General features: G+C 37.8%; 1 protein-coding gene across 1 annotated transcript in view; it reads right to left on the reverse strand.

The window, feature by feature from the left end:
• TRHDE (thyrotropin releasing hormone degrading enzyme) overlaps positions 1–24,291 on the reverse strand; it is a 398,446-nt gene that overhangs the window by 193,643 nt on the left and 180,512 nt on the right. The gene's annotated exons all lie outside the window — the stretch shown is intronic.

Below are 24,291 nucleotides of genomic sequence, written 5' to 3' on the forward strand. Positions count from 1 at the left end.
AAGGAAACCAAATGCAGCAGGAATCTACAGAGTCAAAAGGCATTGTGCCTTCTAATGAAAATATATTCAGCTCAGTGCAGTAAATGCTGTACTCTTGCTTTTACCGCAATATTGTTCAAAAGAAAACATGTCACATCAGTTTAAAAATCCAACATATCATATTTCTAATTGCTTAATTCTAATGTATTTTTTGAGTTTTGTTAAAAATAAAATATTACATGTAAATATAGCTCAGATAGAGAAAACTAAAAAAGTAGATGCAGTATCAAAAGGACTGTTGAGGGGGGCTTCCCTGGTGGCGCAGTGGTTGGGAGTCCGCCTGCCGATGCAGGGGACACGGGTTCGTGCCCCGGTCCGGGAGGATCCACATGCCGCGGAGCGGCTGGGCCCGTGAGCCATGGCCGCTGAGCCTGCGCGTCCGGAGCCTCTGCTCCGCAACGGGAGAGGCCACGACAGTGAGAGGCCCGCGTACCACAAAAAAAAAAAAAAAAAAAAAAAAAAAAAAAAAAAAGGACTATTGAGGGAACCTGCAGACTCTGGTTCTGGCCCTGCCTCCACCATTAATTAAATATATGACATCAGTAAATCACTTTAATTTCTCAAGACCACAATTCTCTCACCTATAAAATAAGGTTATTGGACGTCATGATCTCTCAAATCCCTTCCAGCTCCGAAAATCTATGATTAGGTGATTCTAAGATTTGTGCTTATTTTAAAAGGTTGTAGAGGTATTATCAACGTTTGCTTAAGGTGACACAGTAAGTACATGCTTTGATGCACTCCCTCTGCTCAAACACATAGCAATGTTAAGTAAAATATTAAAAGGAAAACCTGAAAATCATCTCCAGGCTTGAAAATAAACCTCTCCATGGACCAGAAATGGTACATAAGTGCAAAGCAGTGATTGCATGTGAAGCCACGGGCAGTGGCATTTGGGAACTGGATCCAGCAGGATTCACCGGAGCCAAAGGCATCTAGGCCAAGCTGATAACTTGTTGCCAGAGGCTGACGTAGGGCATGCATGTGCAGAAGGACTGAATATAGCTGGTGCTCAGTGCTGCTTGGGAAAGCTAGCAAGCGGCAATGTAAGGATTCGAACCCAGGCAACCTGGCTCCACTTTCCCATGTAAACCCTGGACTAACTCCCTAGGATGCTAAGAAAATAATGGTACAAAAATATTTGCTGCAGTATTCTTTGTAAGAATGAAAAGAGAAAACTGCAAGCCTTTCACCGAGATAACTGACAAACTGTGAAATAATTCTAAAAAGCAATACCATACAACAACTGAAATAGTCTTACCACTAGATTCTAACACTACATGTATCAACACGGATAATCTGAAAAACATAATGTTGAGGGAACAAATAAGGTGTAGAATGACCCTTACCATATACTACTTAAAAACAAGCAGAAGTACCATAGATTGCAAATGGATACTCACACATCCACTCAGACAGACAGTAGTGGTAAAATGCACACACAGTCACACACATACAGGAATGATAAACACCAGATTCAGAATTATGATTGCTTCAGAAAAGAAAGAAGGAATGAGGGACAGTCTCTTAGGTTCCTGGAGCCAATTTCAACATGTGTGCATGTGGGGCGGGGACGTGGGAGGGTTTGTCCCACACTGTCTATAAATAATTCTTGGATTCCAACAGAGTGACCCAGTATTCAACTCAATTCCGATACCATCTACCCAAAGATAGAATCAGATTCCACAGGTTAAGGAGGGTTCAGTCCTACAACACTGCATCCTCCATCCCTACTTCAGAAACCAGTCCCAAGCCCAGGTTGTTACCTGTGCTTCTGACCTATGGACTAAAGATAAGTCAAGTATGGCCCCTGTATCCACTACATGGAAACATGACAGCTTAACAGAAAAAATAAAGAAAGAATAAAAAGTCCTGTGAAAGAGAGAGAAAACAGATTTAGTTGGAGAAGTTCTTGAAAAAGATAGTATCTGAGTTGGACTTCCAAAGATAAATAGGATTTCGACAGGCAGACAGAGGTACTATATGCATTCATTTATACAAGTATGTATTTATTGAGCATCTCTTTTGCTCAATACAAGCATTGTTTGTTCTGTCATCCAAGCTCCTTGCTCCCTGCTCTCATGGCACTTATATTTATTTGTGAGTGTGTGTAGGAAGAGGAGGTTAATTAACAAGTAATAAATGAATGAAAGAAATTTAGTAAATGATAAATGCTACCAAAAAATAATTGAGTAAGACAGTGATTGACTGGTAGGGTGAAATGGGTGGAGTGTGGTCAAAGCAGGCATCTCTAAGGTAATCACATCTCACCTGAGATGTGAATAATGGTAGAAGCTAGCTGTCTGAAGATCTGTGGAAGTATTGATATATTGTTCTAAGAAGAGGGGACAAAAAATGCACAGGTCCTAAGGCGGAAATGAGGCTAGCATATTGGATAGAATGAAGGTTGGTGTGGCTGAAGCGTATAAAGGAGAAGAGTATCGTTGTGAGAATTATACAAAGTGCAAGTACATAACAAATAGACATACTTCTACTTAAGATTTTACCTTGAGACCTTCCTTAAATATGAACAAACCAGGCAATAGAACAACATTGCGCCAACTCTGCCTGCCACCAGCAGATGGCAATAGCAGCAGCAGGTCTGGGGCCATTTACTTGTAGGAACACGGGGACTTATGGACAAGCCTGTTGCAAAACAGAGGCACTTCTGTTTGCTGGAGTTCTCCAAGAGCCGAGAGTAGTCAGGTCCCCAAGACTGAGTCAACAAATCAGGCCGCACACTGGAATATGGAGTGGCTCAAATGGCACGGAGAGAAAATTCTAGACATGGGCCAGATGCGAGTCTAAGAGTTTGGAATAAAGAAGGTACAGCCAGGGGCAGTCATCAGACAGCAAAAACCTGACTAGCAGCCTAAGCAGGTGTGGTGAGGGGGCAGCTGAAGGCTGGTGCCAACGATCTCAGGCAATGGTGACCTAAGTAGGCAGCTGGTGACAGGTTGGTTTCCAGAGGTCTAAGGGCAGAGAAGTCAGACCCGAGTAACAAAGCTGTACTTCAGCCAGACAAAGACTCTTGAGCAAATGGAGTCAGATTCAGATAAAGTGATTGAGAACAGAGTGAAACACAGAGGGATCAAGCACAGGGGGCAGCTTCTCAGATGCTCACAGGCTTAACAATAGATACAGGGAACCATGTCTACGGCTGGCAGAAGGAAAAAAAAAGAAAATTTTAAAAATTAGATTACGCTACTACAGACATAATAACCTTCTATCAAAGCACTGAAGAAACCTGGATTTTGTTCTAACAACTATTGAGGGATAATTTAACTGTGTCTCTCTGCTCTATACCTTTATCTCATAAACAGTTCTATATTTTGAGAATACCATCAGGAGGCATATATCCACATAAAGACTTGTACACAAATGTTCATAACAGTTTACTTCCAATACGCCCAAACTGGAAATAATTCCAATGTCCATCAATAGGTGAATGGATAATGTGTGGTATATCCATACAATAAAATGCTGTTCAGCAATAAAAAGAAATGAGCTATCAATACGTGCTACAACGTGGATGAGCCCCAGAATAGTTATACTGAGTAAAAAGGAAGAAAAAATAGATATGTTGTACAATTCATGTCACTTACATAAAATTTTAGAAAATGCAAATTCATCTATAATGTCAAAAAGCAGATCAGTAGTCACCTGGGGACACATATAGGAGGGATTAAAAATAGCAACAGGAAAGAAAGAATGTCTCTGTGTATAACTGAGTCACTTGGCTGTACGGCAGAGATTGGCACAGCACTGTAAATCACCTATACTTTGATTAAAAAATAAATTAAAAAAATAGCAACAGGAAACTCTTGGGGGTGATGGATAGGCTCATTATGGTGATGATTTCATGGGTGTATACATATCTTAAAACATCAAATTTTACACTTTACATATGTGCAGCATACTGCATGTCACTACACCTCAATGAAGCCGTTAATACCTTCAGTAACTAAAATATTCTTTTGCTTAACTTTGAAGATAATAAGATTTATTTACAATGAATTAAATGGTCTCAATTTTTGCAAAATAATTTGTCATGAGGCTATATCCATTAACGTGTGCAACCACAACTCTTTAATATGCCTTGAAAACAGAAGTAAGAAAACTCAAATGTTTCAGAGTCAAATTTACTTGGAAATTAAAAGAAAATCCTGGATAAAATTATGCATAGGAGTCTGCTCCCAATTAATTACGCTAGTCCTAAAACTATAGGCAGATAACAAATATTCATATAATACTAGTGAATGTGATTACATAAATCACCATAAAAATCTGACTTTCTCTACTTGTTCCCTTCAGTGCACTAGAATTTACTTTCTATCTTTAACACTATGTTGAAACAGCTGTCGCTAACTAAGAGCACAAAATCTCATGGAGACCTCTGAGTTCTTACTTTTTTTTTTTTTTTTTTTCCAGTACGCAGGCCTCTCACTGTTGTGGCCTCTTCCGTTGCAGAGCACAGGCTCCAGACGCGCAGGCTCAGCGGCCATGGCTCATGGGCCCAGCCGCTCCGCGGCATGTGGGATCTTCCTGGACCAGGGCACGAACCCGTCCCCTGCATCGGCAGGCGGACTCTCAACCACTGTGCCACCAGGGAAGCCCTGAGTTCTTACTTTTTTGATACTGCCAAGATTTATCACACTGCTTATTAGGGTCTGTCATAGAAAGATATCTGTGTTTCTCCTCCACTTCCCAGATTAGCCTTTCTTCTTGTTGTTTTTGTTCTTGTTTGTTTGTTTAATTTTCTTGTCATCTTCTGATTTTTGAAAACCAAAGTTCTAGGATTTCCATCTGCATGTATGTGTGTATGTGTGTGTGTGTGTGTGTGTGTGTGTGTGTTTGTGTTTTAACTCATTCTACTAGTTTTCTTTTAGTGTTCTCACCCACTCCAATGTCATCTGTCACCACCCACATGCCCAGATAGCTCTCTTTGAGCTCCAGAGGAAAATATCTAAGCATCTTAGTAGTAGACTGTTAATTGATAGTCCCCCCTCCACAGCCACTAATGTACTATTCCTTCTAGAATAATCCTCTCCCCTGTAATCTGGCTTAAACTTTAAGAAAGCTTTGCAGCTTCCTCTTTTGGACTCTGGGGAAGGTCAGTCACCAAGAAAAATGTCCCACTACCCTAACAACATGGTGCTAAAACGAACCCTGAAACCACGTGGAAATGTTCAAAGAATCATCAGGCAGGGTCTTATAATACATACAAACCGAAATCCAATCTCCAGCATCAGGAGCAATGTTCTGATGTATAACTTCATAAACTAGAAGTAGACTTTAATGTATTCTACATTATTAAATAACCACTAGCAAAAAAACCATGTGCAATACCAGGCCTCTCCTCCCTGCCACAGTCAGATTCTGAGCTCACAGATCAGCAGAGTTTGTTGTCCAGGATCATTTCCCCTCTGATGACAAATCATGCTGAATATAGCTTACAACTAGTTCTGCCTGATGTCACAAACCAAACAGATATGTAGACATTACCAAGTTCCATCCAAGAAAGAACATTAAATTCTGCAGTTCTGCTCATCAGTTCCATGGTTTCACTGTTTGCCGTGTGAGGTGCTCTTCTCCTTTAAACTTCTCTGCTAAGTATCACTCAGAGGCACTCCCTCCAGATTGACAGACACATTCTGAACTTTGCCCTGGTTCTTCCACCCCAGATCTATCCTGCTCTCAAATCCCCAGACTTCTGCACTAACTCTTCCTTCTGTTTCCTTCACCCTTTAAATTTCAGCCTCAATACTATCTTCCATGCAGTGTCCTAGCAGCATCTCAATCACAATCCGTTAGCTTTCCAGCACTGCAACCCTGCCCTTTTTGGCAGAGGGCAGTAGACGTAGCAGTTAAAAGCTGGAGCTTTAGAGTCCACACTGTTTGGGATCCCAACCCAGGTCTAACATTTACTGGCTATGGAACTTCAAACAAGTCGTTCAATCTCTCCCAGCTTCCATCCCCTCATTGATAAAGCGGGGATAACGTCCTTGCAGGTTGTTGTGAAGATTCAATGAGATGGTCCGTTTAAAGCACTTCGTCCTAAGCACAAAACGTGATAAATCAACGCCATCGCTATCTGGGATCTTTCCAGTTCATCCTCACCTTGGGGAATCAGATTCATGACAGGCCTTAGCTTGAGAGAGGAGGAATCTTGTCTTCTAACAAAGATGAAATGTTGGCTAATGTGTTATGCTAGGCATTCTGATTTCTGAATTGAAAATGTTGCTTATGATGTAAAGCAATACAGGACCTACCGAAGAACAAACTTAAAAAAAGAAAAGTCATAGGACATCCCCATTTTATTATTCAGTGACCCTAAATAAGTTTTAAAGGTATAGCAGGTTAAAAAACAAAAGGTGTGTTTTGATTATGCCATGACTAGCACCTGAAGATACTATTTACATAAGCATTCATGCTTAAGTATTAAAAAATAAAACTCCTTGCTCTGACGATTACCACATGTGACTAGTATAAATATAAATTGCATTTGAAACAGTAATATTGATAAGATAAAATTCATAGAAGTCCTCTATTACTGGTATTTATAAAATGAGAACCAACGTTTTCCTTTCAAGTGCATGTTCTGAAGTTGTTTTTACTCACAAACAGATTAGGTACTGAATGGCTGTTTTTAAGTTCATTTGACAGAGAGGAGTTTAAGCTTTGCTATCCTTGGATACATTTCCACCAAATTTAAGACCTATATGGGAAAAGAATCTAAAAAAGAGTGGACATATGTATATGTATAACTGATTCACTTTGCTGTACACCTGAAACTAACGCAACATTGTAAATCAACTAGACTCCAATAAAAATTTTTAAAAAGAGAGTGAATTGGTCCTTCAAAGCTTTAAAACAGAACACACTTTCTCCTGATGGACTTTCTATTTGGGCATATTTCCATCAAAAAAGATTCGTTTCAGCTACATACTTTAGCCTGTAACAGAATTTTCATCAGTACCACTTGTATTCACTAGCTTAGCATTTAAGCTCGCAAACTCCTAGCATTCTCCTGAATTAGCGTTAGGCCCTAATATGCACTCAATGTTTTTGCTGACCCTCCTGCACACACTCAAAAGACTTTTTTTTTTCATTTCTGCAATCACTTTTCCTCAACACTTCCTGATTACTGCCAATTGCAAAGGAGGAGCACTTTTCATGGTTTGTCTAATTCCCTTTTTCCCTGAAAAAGAATTTTTATGCCAAAGGACTTATCCCATATGCACAAGGAATGTTTGTCATTTTCTCACCCATTTAATTTTTAAAATTAGCTCTACTTTGATTGCCATCATCACATTTTGCATCTTCTCTCAAGCACTTCCAAAACTTACGGTCTTTACTTTAATGGACATGATTAGGCATAAACATCAAAAACACACTAAATGACTCCTATCACCATCATCTGGTGACAGGCCAACTTGATTAATGCTTGTTCTATAACAAAGATTTGGTGTTATCTAAGAATGTAGGTTGGAAGTAAGGTTCCTTTCTATGAGGGTTTCGTTTACTATATTTTTTGATTTATTCCTAAAATACTTATTCATTACCTAACATAGGCCAGACTGATCTGAACACTGGATATATAAACCCTGAACAATAAAGACACAGTTCCATTAAACCCTCATTGAGTTTAAAAACCAATGGGTAATACAAACAAGTTTAAAAGTACACATATTATAGACACACATGAAGGAAACCTCAGGGGAGTACATGTGCTAACCTGAGTACATGGTATGATGGAAGCAGCACGGAGCAGAGACTAAGAACATGGGCTGTGAGGCCAGGTAGCTCAGGTTCAAAACTCCATCCTGCTACTTAGCAGGCTTGTTACTTATCATTTCTGCCCCTCATGTTCCTTACCTGTAAAAGGAAGATGATTATAATTGCTACTATTTCACAGTGTTACTGCGAGGGCTATTGTTGGAACACAAACTCTCAAGTAATCTTTCACATTTCTGTATGTCTTAAGAGCACAGATACTGACTGGTTTTTGTTCCAGACTATCTTTTTAAGGATATTTGTATAGAAAAAAACAGAGATAGTGTCCTCTCAAAAGCAAAGGACAGGAGTACATACCATAATTTATAAAATAACTAGATTCCTCAGGGTCCTCACCTATTATATAATCCATTGCATATGCAGGTAGCATCTGGACCTCTTTGCGTTGCTCTTGTGAATTGGGGCTCAGGGAACTGGCTCAGAAAATGTTGATACTCTGGCTACTGCTATAGCTAAAGGAATAAAGTTTTATTGTCTCTAATCCCAGAGTTTCATGTCTTCCACCAAGTTTCAAGAAACAATGGCAGGCTGACTTGTCAAGCTTGCAAAGAGGGTAAGATAAAATCTCTCTTGACAACTATGTGAGTGAGATGCTTGGAACAATACCTAGTTCTCAATAGCTGTTAGCTATTGTAGACAAAAAGCCCCTCCAAAGATGTCCATGCCCTCATTCCCAGAACCTGTGGATATATTAGATTACTTGGCAAAGGGGAATTAAGGCCACAAATGGAATTAAGGTTGCTGATCAGCTGACCTTAAAATGGAAGAGTAGCCTGGATTATCCAGGTGGACTCAGTATAATCACAAGGGTCCTGAAAAGCAGGAGGCAGAAGAGTCGGTGTCAGAGTGAGGAAGTGAGAGAAAGACCCTGGAGGCCATTGCTGGCCTTGAAGATGGAAGGGTGTCACAAGCCAAGGAACACGGGGCTTCTAGAAATTAGAAACGCCAAGAAAATTTAGAGATTCTCCCCTAAAGAAAAGACTTTAGTGAGAGCAGTGTCAACCTGCCAACCTACAGAACTGTAAGATAATAAATTCATGTTGTTTTAAGCCACTATGGATGTGGTAATTTATTACAGCATCAATAAGAAACTAATAGAGTATTATCATCATCATTACCTTTATCACTTTTACTGTATTGATAAATATGCTATATTACTACAACATTACTATATTATATTACTATAATATATTACTACAACAATGTTACTATATTACTGTCACTATTACCATATAAAAGAGGTCCCAAATCTTAACCTAAGAATTGGGAAAGGCTTCCTGGAGAAAGTCAGTTATGAGATTTGTTCAGTTAGCTGGAGGGAAAGTATATTTCAGGCTAAGGGTGTCTGCAAACAAGTGAGAGAGAACATGGGACTTTCAGTAAACAAAAACTGGATCAATATGGCTGAAGCATATAGTGACAAATCCTGTATGGGACATGCTGAGTTTGAGCTGCCTCTGGAACATCCAAACAGAGATATCCAGTAAGAGGCTGAATATAGAGGTCTGACGTGTTGGGGAGAGGTTTGGGCTGGGGGAACAGATTTAAGAAGTCATCAGCATGTATACAGTAGACTATGACCCATGCTGAGCATAGAAAAAAAGACTAAGATATCTGAGGAGCACTGAGATTTAAGAAACAGGCAGAAGAAGGGGGCAAATGAAGCAGGCCCACAAAGGATACTAAGAGGCACTGTCATAAGAGGTGGGGGGGAAGCCAGAAATGTGACATCACATCATTCCTCAGTAGTGAGGCAAGAGTCGACAGTGTCTATGAATATCTTAGGTTTATTTATAAAATGCAGATATTATACACTGAAGTAGTTAAATATTAATTAGTGCAGTCAACAGTGTCTATGAATATCTTAGGTTTATTTATAAAACACAGATATTATACACTGAAGTAGTTAAATTTTAATTAATGCTTTCAAAGAATACTAACTTACCATTCAATATCATTTTCAACAGATTTTCAAAATGAATTATAGAACTTCTTACACAGATACAACACAAAGTCTAATTATATGTGTTAGCATCATCACCCAAAGGGGGAAAAAAACCAATACTCTGTTAGGGGCTTTCATTAATCAGCTATTTAATGAGTATTAGTTGCTGGACTGGGCCCATCCCACAGCATGGAACTCAGGAGACTTTTTTTTTCCCAAAAGTCTGAGGTAGCTGGGAATCATTTTAGAGGTTTGGATAGCTCTTTGACACTCTTTAATTGACAGATTCACATTTCCAGCAGAAGAGAGTATAAAAATAGTACTATTTATAAATGAGCATTCTTAACTCTTGAAACTTGGAGTTTTCAGTAAAATATATTTCCAAATTCATATGCACTTCAGACATTCTGAGTACAGAGTGGTTGCTCCTAAAAGAAATTTATGTAAGTTTGGTAAAGTGGAAACAAAGATTCATTGTGCCTTAAGGCCAATTCCTCTTAGTATAAACTGTACTAGTAATAGACACACCATTCAATAAAAAAAATGCAAATATATCATTCAAAGGAACCAATGTTGGATGTTTAGCTTAAAACTGTCTAGCATTATTTTCAAGCAAAAAGTCAAATACTTGTTGAAGCCCCAGAGGGAAAAAAAATCACTGAAGCCCAATAGTTGTTGATTTTTTTAAATCACTTCTTATTGCAGTACAAACTATTATCTGATATTAACTGGCATCTAAACAATGGATGAATTTTCAGAGAGCTATAGTAGTCTAAACAGTAGATTCCAAAATTCACTGTGAATTTTAAAGGTTCCTAAGGGAAATCGCTGATGGTGCTTGGGGTAATAAAGGCAGAGAGAAAAAGGAAGAAAATAGAGTTAAAAAATAGCACAATTATAGAAACAGAAAACGCAGTGACACTGTGTTACTTTACTAAACTTTAACATTAATTCGAAGCTAATTTGCCTTTAAGAGAACTAAAATAGAACCATACCAGTTTAGCCCTTGGTGTTTTACTAAAAGCCTCTACCTTCACATAACCCAAACATATAGATTTACCATTTGAAACAGCATCAGTCACTCAACGCCATGAAGAAAATGAATGCCATGTCCCATTCAGGCTGAATTATGTATCCGATGGGAGGTATTGATCAAAATATGAACCATGTCTTTCATTACTGAAAGTACCTGATGCTTTGTTATAAATATCTTCTGAGAGTATAAAGAAACTGCCTTTTCCAAATTTTTCTACAGAAGAGCTTCTATTCAATGATTTTTTTTTCAACACCCATTACTAGTGTTCCAAATATTCCCTAGTTCAATTTACATTAGATCAAGAAATGAAATACAAGATGAACTAATAATGAGCCAGAGATTGAACTGAACCCTTTACTTCTCCAAGCTCCAGCATCTAATGCGCACCACTAAGTTATACTCCTAAAGTGTATTTTATAGGAAAGAAAATATTTTGTACGCCTAATGGGGAAATGCTGAAAAGGGGATTTTTTTGTGTAGCCATCATAAAAGTGTTGCTCCTAATGTAAATACTCAGGGAATTGACATAATTGAAAATTGCCAGAAGATATTTTCCTAACACTACGGTTAATAGAGCGTGAGGGTTCTGCAGCTCAACACGACGTGTAACTGCTCACTGTACACGTGCAGCAGGGAGACTACCGTGAAGAAAATGGTAACACCCTTCTCATTATTTCTGTTTCTTCTTGTCCTCCTAAAACACTATGCAGATTTTGCACTTGCGTCTTGGAACCTGTCTGAATCGTTATTAAAATGAAAGCCAGCATTCTGTGGTGTGCTACACTAAAAGGTACAGGTCCAAGGACACTAAAGCTTCTGCTCATGTTTTGCAGGAGCATTTGGGATATTCCACTCCTGGGTGGGGGATGGCATCCTTAGAGCCTGACCACCTTACAGCCTGGGCAGAAAATGCTACAAAGTGTTTGGGATGTTCTAAGAGCTAACTGCCTAAAGGAACTTGTATCCACCGCTCTGGATCTCAGGGCATTATGTATGTGTATGTATGTATGTATATATGTGTGTATGTGTATATATGTGTGTATAAGTATTTACTATATGATAATATGTGTACATTATATAAATATACATACTGAGTGTACATAAGTGTCTACTCCATATAATATTACAAAAATACATATACACACTATATATATAATAGAAATTAGCTGAAGTTTGATGAATTCATTGAATTTTATGAGTTTATTATTCTAAATTTTATGAGTCTATCATTCTAAATTCATGTTAGAAGTAGACTGCTTTGTATCTCATCCTATGTAAGTTCAGGCAGATGGAGGTATGAAAACCAGACCACAATTTTGAGTTTTATCCCCAGGGGTCAAATTTAATAATAATAGCTAATAATACTTTCCAAAAATTAGCCTCAAGGTCTCCAAATTAGCTATACAAATACACTAACTGCAACTTTGCTGCTGGTTTTATTCCTAACCTCCTGATCTCTACCACACCTCAAGTTTCATCAATTGTTGACTACTAGGTATGTTCTCATATTTAATGCAATTGGCAGCAGAATCTCAGGACCAGCTCCAGATCTAGTGAATCAGAATATGCAGTTTAACAAGATCTTCAAATGATGCATGTTTACCATAAAATTTGAGAAGTGAATCTTCTAAGACAGGGTGCTTTCCCCCAGGGGTTGTATAAGACTGTCTATAAAGGTGTAAAAGTAAATTAGAACTTTTATTTGTATTTATTTTTGTCTGATACAGATACTCTCCCTGGTTGAATTATCAAGGTCCATCAAAAGAGAGCAGAAATTCCATAGACATCAAAACGACAAACAACTTTCTCATTAGTTCACTTTCAAGGGATTAGGGCATGTGGCAGTACAGAAGCACCCAATTAAATGGATTTATGGATTATATTATCTAGTGTAACTAAACCAACCCTCACAAAATAAATAGGTGACTTAAAAAGACACCTGCAAAAAAAATAATAACAGATTGAGGTTCGTACTAATAATACAGACACCAAAAAAAAATAACAGAAAAAGAAAATGATAGAGCTGACAGTCTTTCAATTCTAAGTAAGAATGACTACCATTTTTGAGCACATCTAAGGGCTAGTCAGTTTCTAAGTGATTTATATGTATTAACTCAGTTAATCCTGACAATTCTTTGAGACACGCTATTCATAGCTCTATTTTGCAAATGAGAAACTGATGCACAGAGACATTAAGTTAATTGCCCAGGACAGTCTGGTATTACCAGAAATGGGGTTCAAACTTTGGCAGACTGGCTTAGATCCCCCAACCACTACACTCCATTCATTCTATTCCATCTGCATTATAAGGTGAAAACACCGATATGATTATTTATTACCAAAAAATCAAAAAGAAAACAAATTTATCAACAAGAATACTTGCACTATTGATTTACATCCATTCTCATTAACAAACTTCACTTTGAACTTCACTTTAAGTGTATATTGTGTCTTGAAATTTAGCTACTGAAAGTATTATGTGTACTATTTCAAAACTAAATAAATATAGCTATGTAGAGATGAACATGCTCAAAAGTTTTATAGTGGTGCACAACCAGGAAAAGAAAAATAGGAGACTTTTGCCATAAAGCAGTAGTTCTCAACTTTGAGCATTCATGGGAATCACCTGGAGGGCTGGCTCGAATACATATTTCTGGGCCCCAAGTCCAGAGTTTCTGATGCAGTAGAGCTGCGGTGGGACCTGAATCTGTCTTTCTAACAAGTTCCTGGTGATGTTGATGCGGCTGGTCAGGTGATCACACTTTGAGAATCACTGTTGTAAAGGAGCATTTAGAACAGAAGACCTCAAATATTGTCATACATTTGAGTCACCTAGGAAACCTTTAAAAATATTAATGCCTTCGGCTTCCCTGGTGGCGCAGTGGTTGAGAGTTCGCCTGCTGATGCAGGGGACACGGGTTCGTGCCCCGGTCCGGGAAGATCCCACATGCCGCGGAGCGGCTGGGCCCGTGAGCCATGGCCGCTGAGCCTGTGCGTCCGGAGCCTGTGCTCCGCAACGGGAGAGGCCACAACAGTGAGAGGCCCGCGTACCACAAAAAAAAAAAAAAAAAATTAATGCCTCACGCTTCTCCCAAGACTTCAAATTGTTCTAAGAAGGGAACTCGGCCTCCTTACTCTTTACATTGCCCTAATGTACAGCAAGGGTTGAAATCACTGCTTTAGGTAGAGGGAAAATAAAAGCAGAAAGACTGGTTCAAAGTAATAAAATCCTAACTAAAATACAAAAGTGTTTCAGAGTTGGAAACAGACACTACTTGTTAATTAATTAAATACTGAAGATAAGAAACCCACCAAAGAGGCATAGACCATGCTACCTAGTTGAATGAATGGGTAATGAATTGAATTATGGTGTTCCATTAACCACGATTATAAATCCAGGGAACCAGAAGGGGGAGAGTCAGAAAGGGGAGGGGGGAGTAAGAAGAAGAGAAAGGGAAAATAATTTTATAGTACAAACAGAACAAATTATTTTCATAATGTTAACCTCAAAAGTCCATTTTTGCTAGTAATAGAAAAGTGATACAAAAGTTCCTTTCCATTAACAGCATACACTTCCTTAAATCATTCCAGCAGTTAAAACTTAGGCTGCCTAGCTTCAGAATCCATGTTCTTAACCCCTACTCTATGCTGCATCCTGTTCTATTTTTATATTGATGGAAATAGGACTCAATTAAATGCCAAACAATAAGTCAAAAATAGTAGGGATTAGCACCCAAAGCTCTGAAACATTAAAAAGATGATGCCTACCCTAGTCTATCTTTTTATTCCTGATGAGCAGTCTGAACTTAGTCTATTGTTTTAAAAAGCTTTTTGAAGAAAAACAAAACAAAACAATATAGGCAGTGTGTCTGCAACGCAGTGAAAATAATGTTGAAATTTCAGATCATATGGACTTCTGCTAATAGCTAGGAAGACATAAACATTATTTACAGATTTTATTACAGGCTACCAATGCTGATTTCCACAAATGTTTAATCCCCTCTTATAGAATTGTACAGTCAAGACTAAGTAAACTTGCTCTAAATGCCTTTGCTCAAGTGCCAACGAGTTCGTGTAAAAACATAGTTCAGTCTCTATTTTAAACATAATTTTGTTGTCAGCTGAGAGCCGGCATTCTTTAGTATGGCATAGTACCTGGTGTTAATGAAAAACATCAAAACCTGCTCCCCCATACACAAACACCCTATAAAAAGAACAAATGAGTTTTAATCCTTAGAGAAAAGGGGAAACTTGGGATCAGATGCAAACCATGCTCTGTTGACATTCTCAAATAAAGAAAATATATATGGCAAGGTACTGACTGCTACAATATACAAAAGTTGCATTTCCACTCTGGCTGAATGTAACAGCAGGTGGTAAAGTGGCATTACAAGACAGTCACTTTCACTTTAAGCCCAAAGGCAAAGGACCCATTCTATTTGCAGAGTTAGCTTAAGTTACTCTGTTGCTTCTTCTATAGCTACATATACTCAAGAAAAGTAAAAATAAAAAAATTTCCATTATCTCCAAAGGTAAACAAAATGACTAGTTGATAATATGTCTCTTTTTCTTTCTTTCTTTTTTTTCTTTTCTAGATTGCCTTCTGTAAGGCTGTGGTCCAAATCATTAGGTTAACCTACAATAGCTCTTCACTTATCTAAGATGCTTTAGTGACCTTAAGTATTATTTCTTAATAATGTCATAATTCAGAACACAGTACATGATGGGCACAACTTTTAAAAACAGTTCTAAGTCAAATGTATTAGGTATTAGGATCTGACTTTCAAATAAATTTTCACTGGAACACTACCACCCTAAGTTTATGGAAGCTAATGAAAACATATTAACTGTTTAACACTGATATAAACTGAACCAATGCTTATTTGCCAAATTATTGATTACTCAGATGTTTTTCAGTTGAGGGAAATCTGTTTTATCATGAATTTTTAGTGGTCTTATTTGTTAGACTAAATACAGCCCTACTGCTAACCCAAATGACATCACTACACAAATTACAAAAACGCCACCTCTTCCTCAAGGCACTGTACTGCCATGTGCCAGAAAACAGTCTTAATAAATCTACAAATCTATGATGGCTCCAAACATGAACGGTGTCCTTCCAGAGCTGTGCAATGTACCTCATCTATCAAGTTATGTCAAAGGAATTAACAAGAAATGTTTCCTGATCCATAGAGCTCAGAAGTCTAACGTACTCTGCAAGGAGATACAAAATAATCCTAACGCCAAAGAGACATATTTTGGGGTGGCAAAGTTTTGTTCCCCTACATCACCATATTTGATTAAATGACCCAGTGATCATTAAGAACGTGATGGGAAAAAGCTGTTTTGCTTTACAGAGGACATAGCAGAAGACAAATGGACTTAAAAGTGTTAGAGTTATAACTTTTTTCTGACAAGAGAGATATTGTACATCTAGGTAATGTACCAAGAAAGTCTCCTTACTTAACGTAGTTCTCAGCTCTGCAGTGCATCAGAATCCATTGAGGAGCTTTGGAAGTACTGATGGCTGGGCCTCAACCCCAGACCAATTCTGTATGAATCTCTAGGGATGGGGCTCAAGCATCAATATTTTTGGAAGTTTCCCAAATGATTTCTCATGTCCAGCGAGGGTTTAAAACCTCCAACTTAGATGATTTTACAAACAGTGTTCCTACGTAACATAGACTAGAACGGTGGTTCTCAAATTTTAGTGTGCATTAGAATCACCAGGAGGGTTTCATTAAACAGAGACTGCTAGGCACAACTTCCAGAGTTCACGATTTGGTTAGATGTTGAAGCTTCTGGTCAAAACCTGTATTTTGAGGACCATTGGTCTAAAACCTCACTACTCAAAATGTCCTGGGATGGGGACTTCTCTGGTGGCACAGTGGTTAAGAATCTGCCTGCCAATGCAGGAGACACGGGTTCGAGCCCTGGTCTGGGAAGATCCCACATGCCGTGGAGCAACTAAGCCCGTGCACCACAACTACTGAGCCTGTGCTCTAGAGCCCACAAGCCACAACTACTGAAGCCTGCAAGCCACAACTACTGAAGCCCATGCACCTAGAGCCCGTGCTCCGCAACAAAAGAAGCCACCGCAATGAGAAGCCCGCACACCGCAACAAGAGTAGCCCCAGCTCGCTGCAACTACAGAAAGCCCGAACGCAGCAACGAAGACCCAACACAGCCAAAAATAAATAAATAAAATAAATAAATTTATAAAAAAAAAAAATGTCCTGGGATGGCAACTTTGACTTAACTGGGAACCTGTTAGAAATGCAGACTCTCAGGCCCCATCCCCTTCTGAATGGTTCTCTGAATTTTAATAAGGTTCCCAGGTGATTCATACGGAAATTAAAATTTGAGAAGCACTAGTCTAGACCACAGACCAATTAAAAAGTCTACTGGGATAAGAAGGAATATAAATGGGGATGAAATAGGATAGGGACTTGTGAATAATGAAAGAGCTCATATTCTAAAAACTTCAGCTCTAATCAATCAGGGGCATGCGGACTCACTGTTACCAGATATTCTAATTTTTCAAGACGGTTAGTAATCTGTTTTATTATGTGAAATCCCTTAACTGTAAAATATTAGCAATTCATTCAAAGGTTTTATAACACCATTAAGACCAAATAAAATATGTCTGTGGGCCGTATTTGGCCCATAGCTTGCCTGTATATGACCTCTGATCTAGAAAGAGTCAATCATAAATTGAATTAGAGTTTGAGATAAATCACTGGAAATCTCCTAAGAACCCTTCCTTTAAAAGCTTAAGATAAATGATATATTTGGCAACAGCTAATTATTTTCCATTCGGCATACCTCTGCCTGACACAAACTCAGTAAAGCATCAGAAATAAAATGTTAGACAGGGCAGCTTTGAAATATGTTATGGAAAAAAATATGCAGCTATAAGGTAGGCAGCAAGAGAGGATGCTGAAATGCCTCAGGAGTGCCTCTGAAGAACATGAGATGTGCAAGCAATCAATCTCAAAACGAGTAAGGGGAGACATTTGATTGTGTTTACTGATAAGTACACCTATGGACACAGCAAAATTTCTAATCATAAGCTTTGAGAGTAGGAGAAAAATGGCTGTATTATATAGGTAGAATTTATTTTCCGTTGTAAAAGAAGATATAGTAAAACAACCTCAGTTCCATACCTCCTCTCCACCTTTGTTTAACAGCACTGAATGGTATCATTTCCTTTAACTATGAAGCAGTCTGAAAAAATTTTCCAATGGAGGCACACAGTATTCTCAATGTATGACACTTTAATGGTCATTGAGTATTTTTTCTTTAAACCTTGTACAATCACTTATTAAAGTCATCTTAGAAGCTGTCTAGAGAATAACAAGAAGGTACCTTTGAGAAAGGTCACATAGGACTAAAAAAACACAAAAGGAATGGTTAAGCAAGCTGAAAAGAACCACGGAAGTCAAATTATATAGCTGAGTGGGAAAAAAGAGAAAAGAAAAGTTATGAAAACTGCTTATTACTGTGCTAGAGTACCAGTAAACAAGCAAAGTTTCATAAAAGACTTAAGAACGGCATAGAAAAAAGGGCTAAGGTAATATCCAATCTCTCCTAACCAGGCTGTCCTTCCTAACGCATTTCTTTCACTATGTGATCTTGAACTCCATAACCTCAAAAGGCTCTCTCTCCAGGATGACTACCACATTTCTTAGCCTGTGATAAAAGGTATTCGTAATATAATTTAGCTTTAATCCTATTAAATTATTAAATACTACCTCACACTTTTCTCTAAATCCCCTCAATTAGGCCAACAATTAAGAGAACAGATACTTTTCTGCACTCTTAAAAACATCTTTATAAACCTTTCAAGCTTTTGCTGTTAAAATAATGAAACAAAGTTTAGCTGGATGCCTTTCTTGGTTCAATATTTGAGAGAACCACCATCATCTCTTACTTTAGTCTCACATCAGCCTGTTTAAAAAAATGTTGGGTATGCCAAGGACAGTTAACTACTAAAGATATGTTAAGTAATTATTTTTTCAAAGAAAATGTAAGTAGCACCTCAAACTACATTTGACATCTTAAATGACATATATGAGCAGATAAGGGACAGACTTTTACAGCCCTATCAAAATAAGGGAATTTGTACTTGAAGCTGCCAAGATTAGAGATTATATATGCTAGGATCTGCATTTGTAAGATAACTTTTCATCTTTGGGATTTTTTTTAAAATATTGAAATTAGAACATGATATAAAAGAGGAATGCAATGAAAATCAGAAGCACTTTGCTTTTTACCTTTGCCAGAAAGTAACCATGTGACTCAAGACCAAAGCACTTCAGTTTCTTTATTTTAAACTGATGTCACCATTTGCATTATATACAAAAGGAGGAAAGAAATAAATTAGCATTTAATCAAGTCCGAATAAGTGCCACACTCTGTGTTTCGCAAAAACACCAGTCAGATAAGAGGGTGAACTAGACAATCTTTATGGCCCTTTTAATTGAAAACTCACCTCATTCTATGGAATATTTGAGTGAATTGATATGTAAATCCTGATCACAGTAAGTCACACAAGGACCAGTGTTGTCTTGGAATCCATTCTCTTTCTATCGCAGCCTCACCCAACTATGATGAATAACTCCTTTATCTACTTGTTAGTAGGAAATCCAGAACTATAGAGAGAACCTACATAGCAACCAAACAAGATGCCTTTCTTCCTGGCAGCATTGCCAAGGTACATTACAATGTTAGAGAGGGGTTTAAAAAATATATATACAATATAAATATACATATATATATGAGCAAAAGGTTCCAACCAACGTATTCTCCATTTTTCCTAATGATACTCAAAAAAATTTTTTTTATTTTTAGCAGTTCATTAACATTGCTATGTTCATACTGAGCTACTGATACTATGCTAAATCCTAGGAAAACAAAATTGAATAATAATCCAAGCCCTTGTTTCTTAGGACTCAAAAAGGTATTAAAACAAATAGTTTAAGTACATAATAAGTGCAATATACCTAGAATGCCAAGAAAACACAAAAAGAGGGTGTTAATTCAATCAGAGAGTCAAAGGAAGGTTTCCTAGAGTAAATGATGCTTGAGTAGGTCCCCTAAAGACAAAACAGGGGTAGGACAAAAAGCAAAAGAAGGCATAAGGCATCTCAACCAGAGGGAATAGTAAAAGAAAGACACAAGGGGTAAAGTTGCACAGTACGGTGGAAAAAGAGTTGTAAGGTATTACTGTAGTAGAGTAGATGTAGCAGAGTATGGGGAAATGAAGCTGTAGTGGCAGTCAGTACTAAATCATGGAGGACCTTGATTCATGTCAGGCTAAGAATTTGGATTTTATCCTATGGGCAATGGGAAACCAACAGAGGGTGCAGGAGAATAGCATCGCCAGATTTGCCTATATCGCGTTTGAAAGATGGATCTGAGCTAGAAATGACAGAAGGCAAGAAAATCAGTGACAAGTGTGTCCCTGTGCTGTGTGGTATTAACAGAACTGTGGAAAAGTGGATAGAATTAAGAAATATTTAAGATTTAAAATCAGAGGAGTAATATGGAGACAGCAAGATGGAAGAATCTAAAAATACTCTTCTTATGTTTATGGCTTTAGGGCCAATTCCCTACATAAGAGTACAAACAATTGAGATATGAAATACATGGGAAGAGACCGGAACTGGCGAGGGTGCAAAATTGGGAGCAGGGAAGCTGCATTCTGTTTGGATCTGTTGCAAAAATATGAGTCATAATCCATGAGGGGAGATTCAGCAAGCATTAATCAAAGTGGAAGAAGGAGAAATAGGAGACAGTGCTATCAAAGGAAATAAAGTTCCAAGAATGAAAGAAGGATCAGTAATGCCAAATGCAGCAAGGAGATGCAGTGAGATAAGTACCGAAAACGTGCTTATTGGATTTGGTGATTTTGCCTTTGCCAGGCAGTTTCAGTGGACTACTGGGAATGAGAGCCAGACCTCTGTAGGCTGAGGAGGGACTAAGTGGTAAAGAAATGACAGCAGCAAATCTTCCAGAGATTGCAAACCCACATAGATAGGTGAGACTTACCCAAGCATCTCTGCTTCCTCTTTTGAGCAGAAATCTTCTCTGTATGTTATCACATAACGGTGAGGATCTCCATCAAGATGGCTTAATAATAGAATTATTTTCCTCAGACTGAGTGAAAAGCCTTAATCACATTTAAAAGCCATTGTGAATAAAAGTTATTAAGCACCTTAATAAACCTCCTGTAGAGGGGTGGGATGAGGCAGGATGCCAACCCATAAATCTCTAATAATCCCAGCATCATTTAGGAACTAGATCCTCTTTGCCAGGTGGAATGTTGTCCTAAACACACCTCAGACATTAGAAAGAACATAAACAGACATGCAGCTTCAATTAAGCCACACCCCCTCTTTTGCTTAGTGTTTACAGGGAATGTTCTAGAGAATTCTAGTCTATTGCTCCCAAACTTACTCAAGGAAAATGGGTGGCAGAAAAGAAGAGGCCTCTCATGCAAATTAACTTATTTCTTTATATATATATATTTCAAGCACTGCCACTGAATTATTATTGTTCTTTTCTATAATAAAGCATTGGCTTTATTATCTTGTTTATTGCTATAATTTGGTGATTAGATTCAACATGTACATGATGAATTTGGCCTAACAACATCAATAGGAATGAAACAGCTTCTAGTTCTTTGGAAATGAGAATGCATCTATAACAGCTCTCTTCATTAAACTCGAACCTGGTATAACATATTTTATGATGCTTCTCGTAACAGTAAACCACTTAAAGAGATTTTAAGAGATTCTTCTTCTCCAAGAGGATTAATAGGAAGCTGTACTTCTCATCAGACTTTTCCCACACCTCCTGTCGCTTTCCCTTCCCTGCCTGTCCTGCTTGATGTCAACAACTTTGTGTAGAGCAATGATGGACTGCCTTATCCAAAGAGACTTATCACAGGTGGCTTCTGCAGACAGAGAAAAGTCAGTCATCGTGGGGGCAGGAGGGAAGGAAGCAAAGGGAATATAGAGAAAATTGAAAAGTCATCATCAGGTAAATTTATTTCTGCTTCAGCCAAACAACAAATTACCTTTTTTCTTGCAAACGACTACATAACTTTGATGACAAAAAAGGAAAAACTTTTTATCTGAGAGGAGGAACAAGTGTCAATTAAAAGAGAAAAAGAACCCAACACAACCAAAATAAAGTAAGAGGAACCTGTCACAGCATAGCCACTCTGAACTGCAAGAGGTTAACATTTATCTGTTTTTTTTTCTGCAAGCCCTTATCACCTTACATATTCTAAAATTTAAAGCAATAACATGGAACTGAGCAAAACAGTGTTTTGATCCTCCCTAATTTTCCTAACTTCAGAAAGTTATAACAAACATGAATATCCCTCACCCCAAAAACATCACCAAGTGTGTACTGTTTATTAATTGAGTCACTTGTTACTAGTTCCTGGATTAAAATCCATTTTGCATGTGCACACTACCCTTCGTAGTCAGGGTAGAGGTGCAATGTCATCTGAGTCCTAATAATTGAGGTCCTGATTGCCATTATTAACAGATACTTACCAAGCATCTATTTGTGACAGACACTGCACTGAGATCTACTCTTGATGCTCTAAGCACACTGTAGCTCCCACTGAGAGACTAGTGGAAGGGTGTAGACCTCAGATGCCAGAGGCAGGCTGCCTAGAATTGAACCCTGAATGACCTTGGGCAAGTGAATTACCCTCTCTCAGTTTCCCTGTATCCTCGGTTCCTGTTTTGGTTAAAGTAGGATAATATGAATATATATGTCATAGGACTGTTAAAAAGTTTAAATAAGTCAGGACATGTGTTAGCATGTAATACATGCTTAATAGGTCTTATGCAGCATTTTTAACATGAATTTAAAGAGGAAATATATTTTTGATCCCTCTACAGAATAAAAAGTTTTATTTATCAATAACTCGTCTTGTCAGATGTCAGCTTATTCTCAAAAATATATATGTAAAAATTGAATAGAGTCAATTTTACATGTGTATAAAGGTGAATTAAAAATGGACTTCTGAAGATTCTTACCATGCTCTATTCCATAAAAATTATCAAACCATATAAGTAGAAAGGGACAATGGCAGTTCAAAACTTGGCTGAATCTGACTTTTAATATTTTTCTTATTTGATATTTTTGGACAATAATTACAGAGGTCCTGAGGACAAGAGAATGGTGTAACAGGGCTGGTTTAACACCTGAAGTGTTACATGAAGTGTTACCATGTGACATGCAGCTGAGAAATGGGTGACAGGAGGCCAGAGAAGGATAGACTCTGAACTGGCTTAGAGCTAAGGGGAGGTTAGAAGAAGACACAATCATAATTACTTTCGTAGAATGCACACTCTCCATCTGGCAACGTTCTAAGTGCTTTACTCACATTAACTTGTTTAACCCTCACACAACCCCAATTAATAGTAAGGTACTATTATCTCACTTTGTATACAGGGAAACTGAGAGAGGGTAATTCACTTGCCCAAGGTCATACTATAGCCAATAAGTGGTATAGGTAGAACTGGGTCCAAACAGTCTAGCTTTTATTCATGATACTGTACTGCCTCCCTCAAATACAAAGTGATGTAAATGTTTAGCTTAATTTAACTAGGTCATGCATAAGCCAAAATTATAAATATCAGAAAATAGATAATGGAGGGTATATTTCATGGTGTGTTTATTCAACGATATATTAACATAAAGTTAATATGTAGATGATAGGAGGTTACATATTAAAATGTTGCTTTAATATAATAGAATCTGTGAGCTTCACAGGAATGTTTGATTATCACACTTAAGATGGGAGTTCATACTGCATTACACCTGTCCAGATTCTTCCTTGATAGTGTCAAACAGAACGGGATTCTAGAAGCAAGAGAGCAAGAAAATTTAGAGAAATAGCTCTCAATTCTTCAATACCTCAACTTTGCTGAACTTTTAAGCATCCTAATTCTGTAAGGCATGTTGGACTGATTCTCTTGGAATATAAGTAAAGGAAGCGTTAATACTTGTACCCGGGCCATGTCTTATTACCAGGCCTGACCTCACAGGAACCCTGTGAAGCCTAGCAGATGGCATATGTCTGAGTAAACAAGACAAAACAAAACATCATTGTTTTGTAGAAACACCTCAGAAATAATCCCAGTGAAGTAATCAGGATAATGTCTTTATATACAGGACATTTTAAAATTTTAATGGGTTTGAATTATGATCATCAAACAAGACTAAAAACCAACATGACAAAAAGGAAGAGTCGATGATTTAGTGAAAAAACACTGGTGAATTATCAGGATTGGAAATAAGTCTGGTCATACCCCGTATCTTTATTAATGACCTGAAAAAAGCCCACACCATGTTAATTAAATCTATAAATGCAGCTAAACTGACATGGCATTTCCAAAGGTTAAGCTAGGACAAAAGTTAAAAAGCATCTTCACCTTAAGGAAAA

This window comes from Tursiops truncatus, chromosome 11, assembly GCF_011762595.2.
Source record: "Tursiops truncatus isolate mTurTru1 chromosome 11, mTurTru1.mat.Y, whole genome shotgun sequence".
In the NCBI taxonomy this organism is placed as follows: Eukaryota; Metazoa; Chordata; class Mammalia; order Artiodactyla; family Delphinidae; genus Tursiops; species Tursiops truncatus.